Source organism: Bos grunniens, chromosome 20 (genome assembly GCF_055505025.1).
Source record: "Bos grunniens cultivar Pamir isolate PY7600 chromosome 20, Bosgru_T2T1.0, whole genome shotgun sequence".
NCBI classification, from domain to species: Eukaryota; Metazoa; Chordata; class Mammalia; order Artiodactyla; family Bovidae; genus Bos; species Bos grunniens.
In genome coordinates this window covers 20,054,310-20,060,309 of record NC_141184.1, presented here as the reverse complement: position 1 = coordinate 20,060,309, position 6,000 = coordinate 20,054,310, and positions in this window count along the sequence as shown.

The following is a 6,000-nucleotide window of genomic DNA, read 5'->3' as shown; positions in this document are numbered from 1 at the left end:
GGAGTCATAAAAGACCATGAATAGCCAAAGAAATTATGAGAAAGAACAAAACAAGAGACATCACTCCTCCTGATTTCAAACTGTACTACAAATCAATTGTAGTTAAAAAAAGTACGCTATTGGCATAAAAACAGGCAGAAAGAAAAATGGAATAGAATCAAGAGCTGGTCATTAAACACCCACATATATAGTCAGCTAACATTTGATCCCCTTCGTGGATCACTGCCTTGTCATGGTGAATGGGCTTGCATAACTCATTGAAGCTATGAGCCATGCCATGCAGGGCTACCCAAGACAGACAGGTGATAGCAGAGAGATCTGACAAAACATGATTCACTGAAGGAGGGAATATCAAACCACCCATGTACTTGGCATGAGAACCTCAAGAACTGTATAAAAAGGCCAAAAAGATATGACACCAAAAGATGAATCCCTCAGGTCTGAAAGTGTCCAATATGCTACTGGGGAAGAGTGGAGGAGAATTATCAATAGCCCCAGAATGAATGAAGCAGCTGGGCAAAAGAGGATATGATACTAGTTGTTCATGTGTCTGGTGATGAAAGTAAACTCCAATGCTGCAAAGAACAGTATCACATAGGAACCTGGAATGTTAGGTCCATGAATCACAGAAAATTGGATGTGATCAAGCAGGAGATGATGAGAATAAACATCGATATCTTAGGAATCAGCAAACTAAAATGACCAGAATGGGTGAATTTAATTCAGATGACCATTATATCTACTACTGTGGGCAAGAATCCTTTAGAAGAAATGGAGTAGCCGTCATAGTCAACAAGAGTCTGAAATACAGTACCGGGGTACAACCTCAAAAATGACAGAATGATTTTGGTTCATTTCCAAGGCAAGCCATTTAACATCACAGTAATCCAAGTCTATGCCTCTACCATCGATGCCGAAGAAGCTGAAGTTGATCAGTTCAACTGATCAACTATAGGATCTCCTAGAACTAATACCTAAAAAAGATATTCTATTCATCAAATTGGTCACATTGTTTACAGTTGAAGATTGAGAAGCTGTATACAGTCAGCCAAAACAAGACCTTGACCTGACTGTAGCTCAGATCATGAGCTTCTCATAGCAAAATTCAGGCTTAAACTAAAGAAAACTGGGAACACTAGGCCAATCAGGTATGACTTAAATCAAATTCCATATGAATTTGCAGCAGAGGTAGTGAATAGATTCAAGGGACTAGATCTACTTAACAGTGTGTTCGAAGAAATATATACACGGTCCATAATATTGTACAGGAGCTGGTGAACAAAACAATCCCAAAGAAAAAGAATAGCGAGAAAGCTAAGTGGTTATCTGAGGAGGCTTTATGAATAGCAGAAAAACTAAGAGAATGAAAAGCAATGGAGAGAGGGAAAGGTACAACCAATTAAACACAGAGTTTCAAAGAATAGCTAGGAGAGACAAGAAGGCCTTCTTCAAAGAACAATGCTTAATAATACAAGAAAACAACAAAAGAGGAAAGTGTAGAGATCTCATCAGGAAAACTGGAAACATCAAGGGAGTATTTGACCCAAAGATGGGCACAATAAAGGATAAAAATTGTAGAGACCTATTAGATGCTGAAGAGATCAGAAAGAGATGGAAAGAATACATAGAAGATCTGTACCAGTTCAGAACAATCACTCAGTCGTGTCTGACTCTTTGTGACCCAACAGATCACAGCATACCAGTCTTCGCTGTCCATCACCAACTCCCAGAGTTTATTCAAACTCATGTCCATCCAGCTGGTGATGCCATCCAACCATCTTATCCTCTGTCGTCTCCTTCTCCTCTTACCTTCAATCTTTCGCAGCATCAGGGTCTTTTCAATGAGTCAGTTCTTTGCATTAGGTGGCCAAAGTATTGGAATTTCAGCTTCAGCATCAGTTCTTCCAGTGAATATCCAGGACTTATTTCCTTTAGGATGGACTGGTTGGATCTCCTTGCAGTCCAAGGGACTCTCAGGAGTCTTCTCCAACACCACAGTTCAAAAGCATCAATTCTTAGGCGCTCAGCATTTTTTATAGTTCAACTCTCACATCAATACATGACTAAAGAAAAAAACATAGCTTTGACTAGACAGACCTTTGTTGGCAAAGTAACATCTCTGCTTTTTAATATGCTGTCTAGGTTGGTCATAACTTTCCTTCCAAGGAATATGTGTCTTTTAATTTCATGGCTGCAGTCACCATCTGCAGTAACTTTGGAGCCCCCCAAAATAAAATCAGCCACTGTTTCCCCATTTATTTGCCATGAAGTGATGGGACTGGATGCCATGATCTTAGTTTTCTGAATGTTGAGTTTTAAGCCAACACAGAGTTTCAAAGAATAGCTAGGAGAGACAAAAAGGCCTTCTTCAAAGAACAATGGTGTGGTGTTATCTGCATATCTGAGCTTATTGATATTTCTCCCAGAAATCTCAATTCCAGCTTGTACTTCATACAGCCTGGCATTTTGAATGATGTACTCTGCATATAAGTTAAATAAGCAAGGTGAAAATATACAGGTTTGACATACTCCTTTCCCTATTTGGAACCAGTCTGTTGTTCCATGTCCAGTTCTAACTGTTGCTTCTTGACCTGCGTATAGATTTCTCAGAGGGCAGGTCAGGTGGTCTGGTATTTCCATCTCTTGAAAAAATTTCCACAGTTTGTTGTGATCCACATAGTCAAAGGCTTTGGCATAGTCAATAAAACAGATGTTTTCCGGGAACTCTCTTGCTTTTTCAATGATCCAGTGGATATTGGCAATTTGATCTCTGATTCCTCTGCCTTTTCTAAATCCATCTGGGATATCTGGAAGTTCATGGTTCACATACTGTTGAAGCCTGGCTTGGAGAATTTTGAGCATTACTTTGCTAGTGTGTGGGATGAGCTCAATTGTTTGGTTGTTTGAGCATTCTTTGGCAGTGCCTTTCTTTCATTGAAATAGAAACTGACCTTTTCCAGTCTTGTGGCCAGTGCCAAGTTTTCCAAATTTAATGGCATATTGAGTGCAGCACTTTCACAGCATCATCTTTTTTTTTTTTAAACCGTCATCTTTTAGGATTTGAAGTAGCTCAACTGCAATTTCATCACTTCCACTAGCTTTGTTCATAGTGATGCTTCCTAAAGACTGCTTGACTGCACATTCCAGGATGTCTGGCTCTAGGTGAGTGATCACACCATTGTGATTATCTGGGTCATGAAGATCTTTTTTTATAGTTCTTCTATGTATTCTTGCCACCTCTTCTTAATATTTTCTGCTTCTGTTAGGTCCATACCATTTCTGTCCTTTATTGTGACTGAACAGCAATAACAACAATATTTGACAAGGAGTAAACTATACCAATGGGAAAAGAATAACCTCTTCAACAAATGTTCCTAGGAAAATTGGATAAATCATGAAGAAAAATGAAATTAGATTCTATCTTATGCCACATACAAAAATTAACTTGCAACGGATCCAGGACTTAAACACAAAATCTGACACCATAAAAATTCCTAGAAGAAAACTTGGGGAATAAAGTCTTTAACATTGGTCTTGGAAATGATTATTTTAGATATGATATCAAAAATACAAACAACCAAAACAAAAATCAATATATGACTGCATCAAGCCAAAAATCTTCTACATATAATAAGAAATAATCAACAAAATGAAAGACAACCTGTAGTATTGGAGAAAATATTCATAAACTATATGTTAGGTAAGAGGTTAATATCCAAAATATATAAGAATTCAACCAACTCAATAATAAAAGAAACAAATAATCCAATTTAGAAACAGGCAGTAAAACTACATAGGCCGTTTTTTCCAAAAAAGACATCCAGATGGCTTTTTCACTTGAAAAAGAATGAAATAAAATGAGGCTCAGCATCACTAATTATCAAAAAAACACAAGTCACTGTGGAAAGCAATACGGAAGACCTTTAAAAAGTTAAAAATAGAACTACAAATATGAACTGACAATTCATATTCCACTTTTTTTATATATCCAAAAGAAATAAAAACAGGATATCCAAGAGGTATATGCACTCATATGCTTATTGTAGCATCATTCACAAATAGCCTAGATATAGAAACAACCTAAGTGTTTGTCAACAAATGAATGGATAAAGAAAACTATTATTAAATTATGAGGATGGAGAAAATCTTGCTATTTGTGACAATATGGGTGAAACTTGAGTACATTATGCTAAATGAGACAGGTCAGAAGAAGGAAGGCAAATATTGTATGATATCATTTATATATGGAATCTAAAAACAGTGAGACTCCTAAAAGAAGAGAGTAAGATGGAGGTTATAAGTGGCTAATTGGTGGTAGATACAAGAGATATTTTAACAGCAGAAATTTGCAACTAGTAGATAAATCAGTCCAGAGACATAATGCACAGTACAGTGATTAGAAACAATCATATACCCTTATAACATCAACTTTGCTAAGAAACTAGATCTTGATTATTCTAACCACAAAAAATAAATGGTAGTTATGTGACATGAGAGAGGTGATAGCTAATGCTCCCATGGAAATCATGTGGCAAGGTATGAAAGCAACATGGGAAGCGTACACTTTCATAATATTAAATATAAACTATATTTAAATAAAAATATTATATAAATTGAACCATAGTTAAAATGTTGATTTTTTGTGTGGTAAATAATTCCTTAAAGTTAAAGATGTGCATATGAAAAATCAAGCTTTATAAACATTTTAAAGATATAATAGAATGTTATATGAATTCAGGGTAGGGGATATTTCTTTTAAAACACTCAAGAAAAAACTAACAAGGAAGTTTAATAAATTATATGAGTTTATTATTAAAATCTATTGTCCATAAATTACCAACAAAGTGATAAAAGTAGACAGGGAGAAAGTATTTATCTAGTTAAATATGGTTATATATTCCTAAGGTTTTGTTTAGCAACTGTTCTATTTTCCTGCCAGACACGAGGTAGGAGTGATTTTCCTTGCCCACTTAGAATTTGTGTGGCCATTAACTTGCTTTGATCAATGACCTCTGCAAAGTGACATGTGCAGAGTGTCATTTCTGGGTCAGAGCTTTGACAGCCATTTCTCAATTTGCTTCCTCTCTTTCTTGTCTTTGGGGACCAGAAACATCCTAGACCACACAGAACTTGCTCAGTAGTGGATCGCAGGGGGACGATGATGGAAAGCAAAGGCCTGGCTGACTCACAGTGAATTTGTATCACGAGTGACATCTAAATCTATTTGTTTATTTCTGGTTTAATTTTTTTTCACCATAACAAAATTTAGTTACATGCTAGATCACAATTTAACATAATTTAACTAATTATAATTAGAATCAAAGCTGTGTAATAACACACAAAACATTTTTTAAACCCCAACAAATTAAAAGAAAAATTAAAACCTGTCTGAATAAGTTATTCACAGAAGAGAAATCTCAAGTGGTTTAAAACTATATATGAAACTACATGAAAATGCTAATGCTTTCTGGTAGACATCACTTCATTTTAATGTTCAGTGTTGTAAAACTCATGAAACTCAACATCAAAAAGCCAAACAATCTGATTAATAAATGAGCAGAGGACCTGAACAGACATTTTTAAAAGTAGATATACAGATGGCCAATAGGCACATGAAAATGTGCTCAACATCACTAATCATCAAAGAAATGCAAATCAAAACTACAATAAGATATAGTCTTACATCTGTCAGATTGGCTATTCTCTAAAAGGAAACAAATAATAAATGTTGGCAAGGATGTGGAGAAAAGGGAACTCTGTTCACTGCTGGTGGCAATGTATATTTAGTCTGAAGTTTCCTCAAAAAATTAAAAAAAAAAAAAGAAATACAACCCAGCAACTGCAGTCTTAGCTATTTATCCAAAGAAAATGAGAACACTAATTAGAAAATATATTAGGCACCCCCAATGATCACAGAAGCATTATTTACAATGACCAAAATGTGTAAGCAAGCTAAGAGCCCATTGATAGATGAATGGATAAAGAAGACCTAGTACATAA